This window comes from Acipenser ruthenus, chromosome 27, assembly GCF_902713425.1.
Source record: "Acipenser ruthenus chromosome 27, fAciRut3.2 maternal haplotype, whole genome shotgun sequence".
NCBI classification, from domain to species: domain Eukaryota; kingdom Metazoa; phylum Chordata; class Actinopteri; order Acipenseriformes; family Acipenseridae; genus Acipenser; species Acipenser ruthenus.
In genome coordinates, this window is record NC_081215.1 from 14384969 (window position 1) to 14402203 (window position 17235).

The following is a 17235-nucleotide window of genomic DNA, read 5'->3' on the forward strand; positions in this document are numbered from 1 at the left end:
CAAAGGACTCTCTACATCTGGCACCAGCTACAATCAGACTATATTTGTCAGGAATTCAGCATCAATTTCGCTTGATGTCCATCAATTCCCCAACTCTATTATCAATTCCAGCGGTTCGTCTCCTTTTACAAGGAATTTCTAAGTGCTCTCCGGCTCCTTCTTCTGCTCGCCTGCCTATTTCTATAGACATTCTCAGTAAATTGATTTCAATTCTCCGCCACGGCTGTTTTTCTCCATTTGATGATTTAACTATGGAAGTCATATGTCTATCTGCATTTTTTGGATTTTTGAGATGTTCTGAATATACAGTTCCTTCTATTGCCAGCTTTCCTACCCTAGGTATCCGCTGCAGTGACCTCAAGCTCATCCCAGATTCTCATTTCATCTTATTTCTTCGCATTTCAAAAACAGATCAACTGCGGCAAGGACAATGTATTCAGCTTTCTAAGATCAACTCTCCTCTGTGTCCCTTCACTTCCATGTTGAAGTACATTGCAGAACGCAAAGCCATTTCATCCTCAGACCCTTTGTTTATCAATTCAAGCCGGTCCATTGTATCAAGGCATTGGTTTTCAACACACCTTTCCACCGTGGTATCCAGAGCAGGTCTTCCTTCGCAATTCTACACTCCTCATTCATTTAGAATAGGGGCAGCTACTTCAGCCGCAAAAGCCAACATTAACCAGCATTTAATTAAAAATATGGGGCGCTGGACTTCATCAGCAGTTGAAAGTTATATTCGTTCTTCATCATCTGAAATATCCTCCGCACATCAGTCCATTGCTAGTATGTCCGGAGTGGGGACGACCTTTCTGCCTGAGCCACCAAAGATTTCCCCCTAAGAAATAAAATTAAAGAAAGGGTTTTTTTTTCTTTCCACTGTGCAGAGGGTCTTCACATAGTCATTAGGGTACAGTCTACTAACCCCTTTGTCACGTTAAGTGTTTGTTTTCTTTCGTCTAAATGTTTTCTCTTTTCTTCTTTCTTATGCATTGGCGGTTCTCTCTTTTTTCTTCATGTTGCGTCAGCGGGGAGCCGGGGGTCCATCTTTTGGGGGGTTAGTGGAACCCCCCTACTGTATATGTTGGGTCAGGAAGAGCCGGAACCTCTTTTGTGTTATCAGTACTAATTCATGTTTTCTTTCCGGTTCGCGAGCCTCTTCGTATGTCGGGTAACCTCAGAGATGGTGCCCCTCTCGTATGTTGGGTCACCTCAAAGACGGTGGCCCCCCTCCTGTTTATCGTGTCTATCGATCAAGTAAATGTTGGGCCTGGAAGAGGCGGAGCCCCTCTCTCCATGTGTATATGTTTACTAACTCTATCAATAAACACTATCAGGTGGCATAGCTCCGCCCCGTGAATGACAAATTGTGACCCTTGGTTGGTTAGGTGTTTGCTGGAGTAAACATTTAAGAAAGTGTGTTTAACAAGTAAAGTGTGGGGAAATGGAGACCTTATTTAGAGGGACATAAATACCACCGATATGGAAGAGGGTAATAACATAGGTCATCTTTTAAAGCAGTAAGCTGAATCTTAGTTTCTTTAAGTTTCTTCTGTAAATTCTTTATTTCATCAATCCTACCTGGAGCTGAATCTGTAGTTTACTGTCGCTATTATGTGCCACTTTTGATTAATTCATAACGGATCAGTAAAATCAATGAAACTTTTATTATTAAAACAACAAAGGCAGGAAATGAGAATGTGTGAAACGATATTCAGAATGTAATTTGTCCATTAAAAACTGGAAGAAGCTCTGGACAGAATGTGGTAGCCCAGCTGGCAAGCAACAGCAGGGGCGTGGAAGCTGTGGTGTCAGCTCCAATCTCATCCAGGGGGCTGCAGGGTGCTGCCGAGGAAGGCTGGAGGCTGTCCTTGTCACTCAGATTGTGTGGCCAGTCAGCACCACACTACTCCCTCTCACCCAGGGCACTCAATCAGAATCAATTACACACTCAATCAGACAATCACATTCACAGGGGCACCCCCGGGAGCAGGGGGCATTGCATTCAAATCAAATCAAATTGTATTTATATAGCAAATTGTATTTATATATTTGTATAGAGAAATAGAGTAAAAAAAAAAGCAAGATAAAAAATAAAAACAATTTGGTATAATATAATGTCTAATAAGAATGAAATGGTATTAGTCCTTAAAGGTTTGTAAACATCACATTTTTCTATACTCTGTGGATGTCCTGAACATTGTTTATTGAAGTCCTGAACATTATCCCGGGTTTAAAAGGCATGTTGTATGCAGACAGGCTAAAATAATTGAATCTGTTCAGTCTTGAACAAAGAAGACTATGCAGTGATCTGATTCAAGCATTCAAAATTCTAAAAGGTATTGACAATTTCAACCCAGGGGACTTTTTCGACCTGAAAAAAGAAACAAGGACCAGGGGTCACAAATGGAGATTAGATAAAGGGGCATTCAGAACAGAAAATAGGAGGCACTTGTTTACACAGAGAATTGTGAGGGTCTGGAACCAACTCCCCAGCAATGTTGTTGAAGCTGACACCCTGGGATCCTTCAAGAAACTGCTTGATGAGATTCTGGGATCAATAAACTACTAACAACCAAACGAGCAAGATGGGCCGAATGGCCTCCTCTCGTTTGTAAACGTTCTTATGTTCTTATGTTCTAGTTGTAGTGCTGATGCAGTAGGCTGTGAAATATTCACTATCTGTTGTTTACAACAGCAATTCACATTTCTGTAACACAAGGATTCCAAAGCGTTTCACACTCAAAAAGAACAATTAAACCATTCAAATAAAATACAAATCTAATATAAAATGTGATGAAAATTTAAAAAAGAGATACAAACAGTGGGTTTTAAACAAAGCTAGTTGTAGCAATAGATAAGAGTCTAAAACACCAATTTAATAAAATGATAATAAAAAGGACAACAGAAAATGCAGTTTAGATTGTAAAATAGGAACACTAAGATAGAAAAGCTATTTTGTAAAAATGTTTTTTCAATCTACACTTATAAACAACTTCCCAGCTTCCCTGACAGAAGAAGGCAGAGCATTTCACAATGCAGGACCTTTACAAGAAAAGGCCCTTAATTCTGTGTTATTTTTATCCACCCTGGAATAACCAGCAGCCCCGCAGAAGTATGCAGGGTCAATAATTCCTGTAACTGTGTGCTAATCCATCACAGTCTTATAAGCAAAATCGTAAAATTAATTCTAAACTGCACTGTCAGCCAGTGCAAAGAGGCCCAAACTTTTTCTGGTTTTAGAATTTTAGCAGTTCTTAGTGTTCTGAATGAGCTGTAATCAAGACACCACGTTTTAGGAAAGCACAGAAAAGTGCATTACAATAATCAGTTCTAGATGAAACAAAGGCATGCTTTAGTCTTTCAGCATCAGATACAGAAATAATAAGTCTAAGTGTAGCTATATTGATAAAAGGATACGTTAGTAACTTTCCTAATATGAGTCTCGAATGATAGATCAGGGTAATGCACATTTCTAATGTCTAGTTTTAGTTCTGATGAGAGACTGCTGAAGTCTAACTAAAGTAAACCAACATTTTTTCAGTTGGTTCTGAAAGCCCACTAGCATAACCTCTGTTTTATCAGAATCCAACATTAAAAAGTTCTGAGACATCCAACACTAGGGTCAACAGAAGCAACAGAGGAGGAAGGGCTTTTTCTTGTAGAGCCTAAATTATGGAATGCTCTACCTTAGTTTATAAGGGAAGCTGGGACTGTTACAGTTTTCAAGTCAAGACTAAAAACTTTTACAAAATGGCTTTCTTATCTTAGTGAGTTTTAATGTAACTATAAAATTGCTGCTTTTTATTATTATTATTATTATTATTATTATTATTATTATTATTATTATTATTATTATTATGTGTATACTGTTATTTAAATCTGTTATTTAAATGGTCTGATTGTGGCAGTTATACAAATGTATTGTGGTTTGTTCTGTTTTTCTGCTATGTACTGTACAGTGCTTTGCGATACTTATGTATAAAAAGCGCTATATAAATGAAATAAATAAATAAATAGATAGATAAAATTGATGTCAGCACATCAAGCAGCTAATAACACACCAGCAAGTGTATTTCCTGGCTATAAAGACAAATATAGCTGAGTATTATCAGTGTAATAATGGAAGTTCACTCCATCTGCGGATAATGTCACTTAAAGGTAACATATATAACAAAAATAACAAAGGACCTAAAACACTGCCCTGTGGATCACCTGATCCAAGATAGGACACCTCCTGACAATCCCACTTTCAAGACCATTCAATACAATGGAGTAGTTTACAGTATCAAAAACAGCACCTTGATCTAGAAGAATTAAAATTGAAGGAAAACCCGAATCAGAGCTTATCAACAGATCATTTACTACTCTAACAAGGGCTGTCTTGGTGCTATGTGCAGCATATGAAGAGCTAGAAATTTGTGTAATTGATTGGCAACAACTCTCTCTAGAACCTTGTCTTAAAATGGCAGATTTGAGATTAGCCTATAATTAAGGACTTTGAGGTGCAGGTTATTTTTCTTGAGCAACAGCTTTACAACAGCTAGCTTAAGTGCTAAGGGAACCATACCAAAGGAAAGTGATCAATTTATAATTTATAAAATGTGAGTGTTAATAAATTAAGAGCACATGTAGTGGGTCTCATATGCCGGACTAGCATTGAGTCCTTGGAGTTTCTCTAGACACACAGGGACCCGTATGAAAAGAGTACTGCCATAAGCACTGCAGGTTCGCTGTCTAGCAACACATGTATGGGGAGGCAGATCCAGATGGGTGCACAATCCCACTCAGCATGCTGAGGCTTGGCTGGACCACAGCCTTATGTCTTGATACTACGTGATGATGTATGATCCAGTGTTTAAAGTTTAAAAGTTTAGAGGATGATCTCCTTTAAAAATAATGCATTGCAAGCATTGTTCTTCAAAACCTTCAAGTATTGGTGTTTTAAAAAAATATATATATTTACAGGAGGATGTTTAAGAAATGTAAATTCAAATGACATGTTTTAAAAGACTTGGTATATCCCTGTTACATATAGGTTGATATATATGTGCTTTACACTAAAAGACTATTGATTGCTAACAAAGTTTCTGTCTTGTTTGTTTCTGGGTACAAATCCGGGTAAAGCATGGAGCCTCCAGACCAACTCTTCTGCACTTTCCATCAATGGTGTTACCCAGAGCATCTACAACACAGCCCAGCAGCTCCACTCCCACTGGCACGTCCACAATATCACCAATTGAGAGCACACGGCCATCTCCTCAAGATCAGCAGAGACTTCAGCATTCAGGATACGCTGCTCCAGGACAGAGACCTCAGCAGGCTCTCTTCTGCAGCCATCTCCTCAAGATCAACAGATGCTTCAGCACCCAGGATACGCTTCTCCAGGAAAGAGGAGACCTCAGCAGGCTCTCTCTTCTGCAACCATCTCCTCAAGATCAACAGATGCTTCAGCACCCAGGATACGCTGTTCCAGGAAAGAGGACACCTCAGCAGACTCTCTTCTGCAGCCATCTCCTCAAGATCAACAGATGCTTCAGCACCCAGGATACGCTGTTCCAGGAAAGAGGAGACTTCAGCAGACTCTCTCTTCTGCAACCATCTCCTCAAGATCAGCAGAGGCTTCAGCAGCCAGGATAGAGGAGACCTCAGCAGTCTCTGTTCTGCGGCCATGGCCTGGAGACTGGCCGTGCTCTCAATGGATGATTATCTCCACTCTCCAGTCAGTGCATCAAGAACCTTTCTTCCAAAGGGGGGTGATTTCCAATGTAATCAAAACAAGGCTAGTCAACAAAAGACGATGATCTGTCTGTTTACTGGAACACTTCTCCGAGTACAGGAAGATATCAAACTGATAGTGTTTTGGTTCCAACATACTGTTGAGACAGCTTCATGTAGTAAACAAAAGAGAGCTGGAGTCAACATTGAGCAAGTTTGTTCAACACTCACATTATCAGCGTTTTGTTTAAAGACAGTTTACTGTACTAAATTTGCTGCACTGCAGTGTCTGACCCAGAATATACAGTTAACGGCTTACAATGTGTCCATCAGGGCACCATGGGCATGTCCAACACAGAGGATAACTTGACCCTGGAGCAAAAAGGGCAGCCCTGCAGGATTCCACTTGACCAGCAGTGGCTGGTGTTGCGTGGAGAAAATCTGCTGTGAACTGTAAACGTAAGTGACACTACAAAAAAGAGCAGACTCACTCTGACAAAATAATTTAGTTTTTGGATTCAATTGTATTTTGGTGACAATTTCCCTTCAGTGGCCATTATTATTCCCCAAGTAACTGAAGTCGGGTTAAACTATTTAGCAGTTACCAAGTTGTTACCAACAGATGTTACCAAGCTGCTGAAGCCGGGGGGTAAGGTCCCAGGCTGGGATGTGCCTGTCTGGACTCCTGGAGTGCCTGGCCAGTAGAGGTTGTTAAAGTGTTATGTGGTGAATTATCTCAAACTGATTTCTCTATGCAGCTCTCCCTATGAGCCTATATCCATGACTGGCACTCAGCAGGACCAGGATTTTATGACGAGCACGATGCAGTGGTGCCTGTACTGGATGAGCCACTGGGAACTCCAGTAGCTATTTTTATTATTTTGTATTATTTTTTAAATATTAAGAGTTCACTACTTTGACAGCAGAGAGAGGGTCTCATAATCTGTGTTACAACTGCGGACGTTCTTCAAAAATGGGCTGGTGTATTAATGCTCTCTATATAATACAGAAATAGGCTGGGGTATTAATGTGCTCTATACAATACAGAAACGGGTCATTCATCAGTAGATGTTGTACAAAATCAAACATATGCCCAAAGGTTATTGAGAAGAGCTATTAAAGTAATTGTAGCTAACAAAATAGTTACATCATTTTATTCTGCCATGCACATCCATTATTTTGAAACAAACACATTTTTAGCAAAGTGTATTTTCATTTTAAAACATGATATCTGGTACTTCTCTGGGTTAAATAAATCCTTGTTTGCAAGTCTTGTTTTTAGACTGTCTTGCTTTTCCTGCGTAATTTCACCTGGAGGATAAAATTGTCCCCACCCCTTCACTGGCTTCTTTCCTGTCAGTAACCAATCAGCTGTTTCCCCTATTGACTGGCATGCTTTCAACCAGTAATATGTTTTGACCCAGAAGACACTGCTGAGGTGAAATGGAAGTGAAGCAGTAACAGACCTCCTTGAAGGCAAGACAAGCAAACTGAGACCTTACCAGTGTAGTACCAGATATTTTTAAATAAAAACATGGTTGCTATACCCTGTGTTTCTTTAAAAACTGGACCTTTGAGACCAATGTGGTGCAGAATGGGTAAAATTCATGGAATTATTTCATTAAGCATTTTACTCAAGCCTGCTACTTACATTTATTTTTTGAAAGAGAAATACCAGTTCATTTTAGAAAAATGCAATCAGCTAAGTCAGTATTTTAAAGCAGTCCCTTAAGCACATTCAACATAGATTTCACTAACAGTCAATTGCTAGATTTTTCTGTGTAAGGATTCAGGATTACAATTGTAAGAAAACTCCAAACCTCTGTGCTTATGTGCTTGATATTTCACTCGGGTACAGAGATCTGTGGTGATGACGTGGGGAAATGTTTCTGTCTGTTTCATACTTTAAAAGAATAGCTGCTTATTTTGATATGATTTCCTCAGGCCTCTCAGCATGCTTTAGTAAGTTAGACCACTCATATAATGAACAATCAGCGCTGTATTTACTGCCTCTGCAGGTCAGGCTGTGGGCATGTGGCATGTCACAAGGAGCATATCTGGAACACATTGACAGTGCAATAGGCAGACATAATTCTTCTTATTTTTAAATATTCTCTTCAGCCACGTGGGTAGCATTTGTTTTGAGTGTGATGTGACAACAGCCATCCAGTTCGGTGTTCTGTCACATCCAATATATATCCATATATCCATTTTGCCAAATTTCCTGTGCCATTAGAGGAAAAACAGCCCCATAGAAGGATATTACCACCTCCATGCTTGACAGTAGGTATGTTCTTTTTTTTTGTACGCCTCACCAGACTTTCTCCAAACGTAACAACTATCAGCGTGACCAAATAGTTTGATTTTTGATTCATCACTCAAAAAAATCTTTGACCAGAACTCATATCCATCATTCAAATGCTGTTTTGCAAACTTTAAGAGATTGTCTTTGTGACGTTCTCCTAAGAGTGTTTTTTTCCTTGGCCTGCGACCATTGAGACCTTCACCATGCAATACTCGAACTATGGTTGAAATGGAAACCCCAGTCCCAATTGCAGCAAATTCACTTTGAATATCTTTGGTCGTCTATCTCAGATTGTTATTAACCTTCCTCACAATTCTTCTAATTCTTGCTGGTGAAAGAACCTTCTTTCTTCCAGACCAAGGGATTGCTGTACTTCTTGATAATAGAAACAATAGTTGAAATTGGGATACTCAAATGCTTGGCAATCTTCTTGTATCCTTCTCCAGCTTTATGGCAATTAGTAATGTTCTGCCTAAGGTTCTCAGATAGCTCTTTAATTTTTCCCATATTGACTTATTGGTAATGGCAGCAATCATCCTATGCCTAACCCTTTTATACTCTCTAAGAATGTTCACCTACAATCCAGCATGTTCTAGACGTTTCTAGAATTAGGTTCTGCATTATCATATTGAAATTTCTAGACATTACTATCATAGCTTCAAAGGGTATGAAAACTTTTGAATTAGCATTTTTGGAGTTTTGCAAAAAAATTGCTGAAATAAATAACAATTGTAGACAATTGTAGAAAAGTGTAGACATCTATTTCTTATATATATATATATATATATATATATATATATATATATATATATATATATATATATATAGTTGCGCTTGACCACGCCACTCAGGCATGCAGATTTATTTATTTGTTGCACAGTTCTTTTTTTTAAATGTAATTACAAGGTGACACTGTGTGATTTCGTAGCCATAGTTGATTCAAACTGATTCTTTCTCATCTCCGTGGTTTATCGCTAGACAAAGAACAAGGCGGTGTAGCACAGTTCCTTTTTAAAAGGTCAGGTGCTCACTGAGACACACCCCCCTAGCTAATTAGGGATTCTCAGTCAGCCTAACCCTAGCCGAGCCTCCCTGTACAACCAACTGGCTGTTGACCCGCTTCCCGCCGAGCGTCAGAGCTCCCCCTGCTGCTCCGCGCATGCGCCCCAGGAGTCAGTGACGGGACCTGTCCCCACCACAGTATGACATTTAAATATTTGACCTTAACAGAGCAACATTATGCACAAAATAGTATAGAAAAAAAACAACTGGATAGATCTCCAGATCAATGCAAAAATGTGACATAAAGATGGACGGTCAGATCGACACCCACCTTTATCCCCATAATGTGATATTCTCAATAGTGTTAATACCAATTTCCATGAAAAATGGATTGGGGGTTCTTCATATGTATGTAAAAATGTGTGAAGTATGGGGATCATAAATATTGAAGGATATAGAAGGCAGTAATTACTATTTAAAGGAAAGAAAGTGAGTTACAAGGCCATAGTATGTAATAACAGTAAAATGTGAATAGTTTAAGTCAGTTCAACACTTAACATTCTGTTCGGTTAGTCAGTAATGTAATTTTAGTGAAAAAAAGTTAGAAAACATGTTTCATCGGATTGTGTGAGCTATTTGCTGAAAACGAACTGATAACAGAAATAGCTGTACACAGGATAATTAGCCTCATTAAATTAGGGAGTTTGGGTTATGAATTATACAATTCCTCCAAAGATATGAATACATTTAACCAAGCAAAGTAGATTATAATGAATCAGGTCAACAGTCATCAATGAAGAACAACTGCATCCAATTGAATTCTGTGCATCTCTTTGATGTGCAGTGATACTGTGTTAGGAATGTCAGAGACAGACAGGTAGGTCGACAGACAGACTGATTATGATGAATTCAAACTTCAATGTATACCTAATGGGCTCATTTGGGATATCACCAAGTCAGAAGGAGCACAACACTGTGATTGGAATAAGCAGCCTCTCCCTGTGGGACCTATTAGGAACCAAACCGAACCACTGACACTCCCTGGAGAAGGACATGTAAACAGCTGTCTGAGATACTGACAGAATGCAATGAAATCCCTTCTCTCTCACAGCTGCTTTTAAATAACTTTCTTTCAGTACCACAGGCCTGAGCTTCTATGGAAAAGTGTAAGCCATTTGTTTTAGCTGGTCTTTTAAGGAAAGTCTTGTATGGCTTTATATTGTGTTATATTGTATTCCAGGACTCAGGTGTACCTCGCTATCACATTGGTCTGAAGAAGAGTATTGTTTGCATGTGTGTCAGGGACAGATTCCATCACTGACTCCTCCGGCACATGCGCAGAGCTGCAGGGGGAGTTCGGACGCTCGGCGGAAGGCATGGGGAATGAGCGGGCTCTGGAACCGGGGGGGTGGGGGGGTGGGGGGGGGGGGGTGTACAGCTAATCTTCCAGTGGCGGAGAAACGGAGAAGGTGAGCAATACAAATCTAGAACAGAAAAGACTAGAAAAAACAGGAAAAAAAGTATTAGATAAACAAAGTCCAAAAATCCCACTGGAAGAAAAATAAAAAACAAAAGATGTTGGATCCTGTAATCATTCCCAGGGTACTGGAGTTTGTAGAAATCCAATCGTTGCTCCTCTTGAACCACTAAAACAAAATTGTCAAACTACACAAAAACTAATCAAAAAGAGAACAGTAATAACAAAAAACAAGAAATAAATACACCGTTCAAACTTACTTCCAATGCTGGAGCCTGAACTTTAAAATGCTCTCTATGAAGGAATCCCTCTCCTCCCTGAGGGAAATCACAGTTTGCTTTTAAAGGGATATTACCCAATAATGGAAACATCACAATTCTCTTAATGCCAATAATCAAGGACTTACAAAAAATTAATTACTACCACTGTATATATAACTATCCCTAATTTATTTTCCGATAATGTAATTAAGTTACATAAAACAAAAAGAAACCCAATGCATGTCAATTCTGGCAGCTGGCTACAAGGTCACCCAGTCTGGACACTGAGAGGACATTAAGTTGTACAGCTGTAAACCGATCTGATGCTGTGTTCCATTATTTGTTAATTGTATCTTGTAATAAACTTTGGTATCACTTGCTGTAGGGCAAAGTTGTTGCATGGACTTGTGTGTTCAAATGATGTCTTTTTATTCAGGTTAATGGTAAAACAGGCTTCAGGCATGACAGTGCAGCAGACCTATAGGTAAGAGGAAGGAGCAGGTTTGCTTCATGCTTTTTATAGTTCTTTCAATTGTTGACATTTATGAACAAAGCTAGAAAGTGCAGCTCTTTCCATAAAGTATATTATTTTCCAGTACTGACAGAATTCCCTACAGTACTAATTCCCACTATGTTATTAAAGGGGCTATGTTAATGAGAAGGAGCACATTTTTCTATCCTTTACAGCACTGCTTTTCATCTGGACTCCCATTCCCTGCGACATCTCTTACACAGTTACGTGGTTTGCTTTAATTCTGCACAACATGATCTGTCACTTTGATGGCTACTAAGCACACTGATAACTCTGGAAACCTTTACTGATGCTGACACTATTCCTTGAGGTACACTGTTTTCAATTAAAAGATGTACGCATTTGTTATCGCTAATTATCACATTACCGTTCCCTTGCATATTATCCGCTGTAGCCTTGCAGCCCTACGGCGAGGCACTATTCAAGAGGCGCTCTTTAGCTCTTTGGTGCTGTGGAGGATTAAAACATTTTAAGGATTCAGCTGTCAAATTCAGTTAAATAAAGCATTTTTTTTTATAGAAATCAAGTTCACCTCACTGGGTGTCCAACTGTGATGGAACTTGCTAACAATTTCCAGTTCAAGTTATTGGGTATATCATGACCTGGGGGTCTATGAAGGCTGTCTGTCTTTATCTCTAGTGTCAGTTTGTCACACGTAGTTTACATATGGGGATAAATAATGGAAAATCCATATTGATTGTATATAGCACAATGAAGTCAAACACTGTCGACACATAAGAGTAGTTAAAGGGTTAAACACCTTATTAATTGCACAAGCAATCTTAATTGTAACAGAGGGTGATAAATAGAACAGAACTTCAAATTTGTAAAATGGAACTATATTAACCTGGATGACCACTGAAGAGAGGCTAAGTTAATAATTGATGGACTGAATTGGCCTACCAGAATGGTCATTTCTGTGTGAAGAAGAGCATTATTAAAACAAAGGCCTGAATGAACAACATCCAACATTCATCACCCCAGAATCAACTTTGCATTAAACTAAAGAATAAAAAAGAGTTACAAAAATATACTTGGGGAATGTAAAGGGGTGTACTATATCTAAGATGTTGTTTCAATTTGGCTGAAATAATATATGAAAATGATTTAACTAGCGAGCTAAGAAATTGAGTAAAGGTACTGGAATAAATAAGAACCAATGAAATGGGTGTTACGTTTATGCACCGTGAAAAGGACCCATTTTGGTTTTCTTGGTGTGTATTATCTAAGAATTAGATTAGTTGAGGTATTCATTTATTCTATATAGGAGAAAAGTTGTATTATATTTAATAGAAATACTAAATTAATTCAACAACAGTGTGAAGGTAGTGTGTGTGTGCTGATTTTGCATGTGTTAGACAAAGGTGGGAATGGAACTAGCAGGTCACAAATTACAAAAGGATAAAGAAAACATATGAGAGGATAGGTAAGAAGTGCAGATCTGGAGATATCTTAAGTGGTAAATATTTCCTGGTTTGTTAAAGTGATTCTAACTAACTAGATAATTCCATAACTCGTACCTGATTTGCATTTCCATTAGCTAGTGTACATGTCTAAACTGTTATAGCTCACATGTGTTTTCATTCTGACATCATATCTGGTACTACTTTTGGTTAAAGGAAGCTCTCATGTTCTATGCCCTATTACCTGCTTGTATTTGTACTCGCCAGGTCATTTCACCTCAGCAGTGTCTTCTGGACCATAGCACGTTCCTGGCTGAAAGCATGTCAGTCTATAAGGGAAGAAGCCTGTTGGTTATTGACAGGAAAGAAGTCAATGCAGGGGTGGGGACAGTTTCACCATCAGCGGACTGAAGGAGCCTGACCACTAGGGATCTCTGAACTACGTTCACATGACTCACCCCACACTCCAAGCTGCAGTGCTTTTACAAGTTAAGCTGGTGAGGACCACACAGCGCTACATTTATGTGTTTAAGTAATGTTCTTTGTGATCAGATGTCTCCCTTTCCTATTTAAACCTGAGAGAACGGTGCTACCTAACCTTACAAATGAGCCACAAACATGTTGTTAAAATCCTACAAATCTTTTTCCTCTGTCTAGAAAGTAAACTACAGTACATTGAAACAACCACTCCAGGAACTCTCTCAGGCATATTATAGTGCCTCTCTCCCATAGCCTTTAAGTTAATAGCAGACCTTTAGTAGACATAGTAGACATTTCCCTAATGGTGTAACCTTTCCGAAAATCCACTAATGATATTACCCTTCTCGCTGACTCTCCAACTGGAGCTCTCCTAAAATGGCAGATGGGCACTGAACCGTGCCCATAATACGGCTTAATAACAGATTGGAGGCTGTGATTGGATTGACATTTAAAGCATAAGTGCAATTCTTTTCAAATCAAACACATCTACAGTAGAAACTAATGCCAAAAAAACCAACTGCTTTCATATTTGTTTGAGTTTTTTTTAGAGATGCTACATGACAGTTTTATTGTAGTTGTGTTTTGGTAATTCATGTAAAATCCATAGATATTAAACACTCAATTGAAAGTTGTAATAAATCATTAGGTTTCTAAAAAAAGCTAACCAGTTTTCAGACTATTACGACAAAAACAGGTGGCAGCATCTGGGATCTGGGAAACACTGATTGGCAGTCGGCAGTCATGGACTGGCGTCTGTGGATTCTGCCCCCTGTCAGTGTGGTGAGAGGAGGTTAAAAGCTCTATAACCACAAATGCAGGCTCTTTTAAATATTGGTTAGGACACATGCTTGCAGTGTGTGGGGGTCGGCCGTTTACTCCCAGTCTTCACCGTGCTACTGTTAAACACTGTTTTCAAATGATATTCAAACCTACGGGGAACCTCATTAAAAACTAAAACAACGTCATGTTGATTTTGCTAACCAATCTGACCAGAAACCAGGCTCTTTGTTTCACCTTATCACAAGTTAATTCTGTGATGCTTTGAAAAGTTAGACAACGATTGTCTTGCAAAAGTGTTCATTGTTTGTGGACGTGCTCTCTCGTTTGTGGTGAAGGCTCTACTGTAGCACTAAGACCCACTGTTTACCTTTGTAGGCCCAAGATATACAGAGGGGCTGGTGGACTATAGAATACATGTTAGCGATTACATACACACAGCAAATTAATCAGTATCTATAACAATACAACAAAAATAAAGCCAGCTCACAAAATGGTCATAATCTTTGTGGAAAGTACAGAAATTAAAGAGTCCTGGTAAAATAAAGCAAGGCTCTGTCAGTCATCCAGTCCCAAGACACTCTGAGTTTCAAAAATAAACATCTCTTAATACACACAATTACAGTCTAATGAAATGTAACACGTACAGATCATTGCTTGAACTGATAGTGAAAACAATACCCTTTGTGAATAATGTACCTATTTAATTTAGATGACACAATAGCAAGACTATTCCTTTTTATTACATTTTCACATGAAACTGCTTAACAATTAGGACACATTCAAAGTGCCCTAGCGTATAACAAAAGTTGAAAACATGGACGAATAATCATTCACCGTGTATAGCTTTTTCTAATTACCTTCCAGAAAAAAAAAAACTAGTAGGTTTACACAAGCTCTCAGAGACATCTAAGAATTATGTGTCAATACCCTGCCTAGACTAGCACTACTCCATAGACTAACATTAGAGACTGGGTTGTGTGCACAAGAATTCCAAACAGATTCAGAAAACAAGCTTCAGCAGTAGCAGCCATTTGGACATGTTTCTGTACCTTTAGCACAGGTATCTGTGTAGGCATCAGGGGGAGAGTGTCCTGCACTCCCCTGATATGCACACTAAAGGCACTGGCATACCCATTTGAGGGTGGAAAGGCAGACTCACCCCTTTTCTGAAAGTGGTGGCCAGGCTAGCAGATTACCTGTGTATGAAATGATATAGGGGAACAGTTGGTTTAGTTTGGTAGAACTAACACCACAGAACAGCACCATAATGTAAGAGTATGCAAAACAAAAGTCTATGCACCATGGCATCTGTAAAAAGGCCTACTCCTGCTTGTCAACTAGAAAAGGAAGATAGAAAGATTAGAAAAGTGGACTAATCAGGTTGTTCCCAGGTTTCTCCATGGCATTTCAAAGTGTCTCATGATTTATAAATGCAGGAGAGTGGGATTATTGGCTGCAGGAACCAGTCCCCACAGAGCCTCGCTGCAGCCTCCATCTCCAGAGGTAGCCCAGCAGATAGTCACAGAACTCTGGAAGAGTAATGAAACATACACAGGGGATAGATTTACAAAATATAGCGATACAAGATACAGCTGTACCGTTGGTCTATTAATTTGTTTGCCCATCTTTTGGCAAACTGAGTTAATTAATAACAACTGTCTTTCGTTGCGTGTGACGTCAGTAGCACGGCTCGGTTGTACGGTGGAAAAGAGGCACAAGAGCTTGGACCAGGAGTTGAGTAGAACAAGTAGTTAGAAATGAATGGATTCGGTAGATGTTGCTAAGAAAGAAGTGCGTCATGGGGAGGAGATGAGAGAAGGAGAGGGAGAGTGATAGAGTCAAGGGAGACCGAGATGGACAGGTCAGCAGAGGGAGATGAAGCAGAAGGAAAGTAGAGATCAGATTCAGAGGAGGTTGTTTGATGTGATGCAATTGAGTCCACATCGATATAGCTGAGAGAGAGAGTGAGATACAGGAGATGTGGGAGTCAAAGGAGGGAAAGGAGAGGAAGATCTGGGTATCGTCAGCGCACAGGTGGAGGAGAGTGAGATATAGGAGATGTGGGAGTCAAAGGAGGGAAAGGAGAGGAAGATCTGGGTATCGTCAGCGCAGAGGTGGAGGAGAGTGACAACAGGAGAGGCCCCAGGACACACCCTTGGGGTATACCTGTAGTGAGGGGGCGAGGAGAAGAGCGAGAGCCATGGAAGGAACGGTTAGAGAGATAGAAGGAAAACCAGACAAGAGCAGTGCCTGAGATCCCCAGCTCAGAGAGAGAGGAGAGGAGAATAACATGATCAACAGTGTCAAAAGCAGAAGAGAGGTCAAGGAGAATTAGAATAGAGGAGGCATCCGAGCAGAGAGGAGACAGTCAGTTACCGGAAGGAGGGCAGTTTCCGTGGCGTGTGAATATATAATGCTCTTGTTAGACACCTTTTATAATACCACTTCTAGTTCTGCTAACCTCGCTACAAAAGATGCATTATTGAAATTGAGGTGGTCACATTCACATCACATGACTGAAGCCACTCGCTTCACAATTATTTCAGTCACATGACCGAAGCCACTCGCTTCACAATTATTTCAGTCACATGCCCGAACAACTTGCTTTACAATTATTTCAGTCACATGCCCGAACAACTTGCTTTACAATTATTTCAGTCACATGCCCGAACAACTTGCTTTACAATTATTTCAGTTACATGACCGAAGACACTCGCTTCACAATTATTTCAATCACATGACCTGCAGTGATCTAGGATACATCTGGAGGAATTGCACCCCAAACAGAAACAATACACTTGGATAAAATGTAATGTTAACCACATATCCAGTGGCAGACTGGACCACTTCTATACTCACTGGAATAGTCTGAATAAGTTAATTAACAGCACCCTAATGGCTTATCTGACCACCCTTATTTCATACACGCTACTCATGCAAAGTCATACTGGCATTTCAATACAAATCTCTTACAAGATGCTAATTTCACTAAACTCTTCTCAATGTGTTTGGCCAATTAGAAGCAACATAACAATCACAATTAAAGTTAATAGTGGAATATCAGTAAAATACAACTTTGCTTTTCTGTCAACAGCACACCCAGAATGTCAGGCGGTCAGTTCTTTGGAGAGATATTGTATTCGAACATCAGTGGCAATCCTGAGGTTCGAATGCTACAGCAGCTGAAAGAGAAGAAGCAGACCCTGGGGTGCCTGCTGGAGGAGAAGGTAAAGGGGGCGCTGTTGAGGTTCAGATTCACTGAGCGCCAAGACATTGAT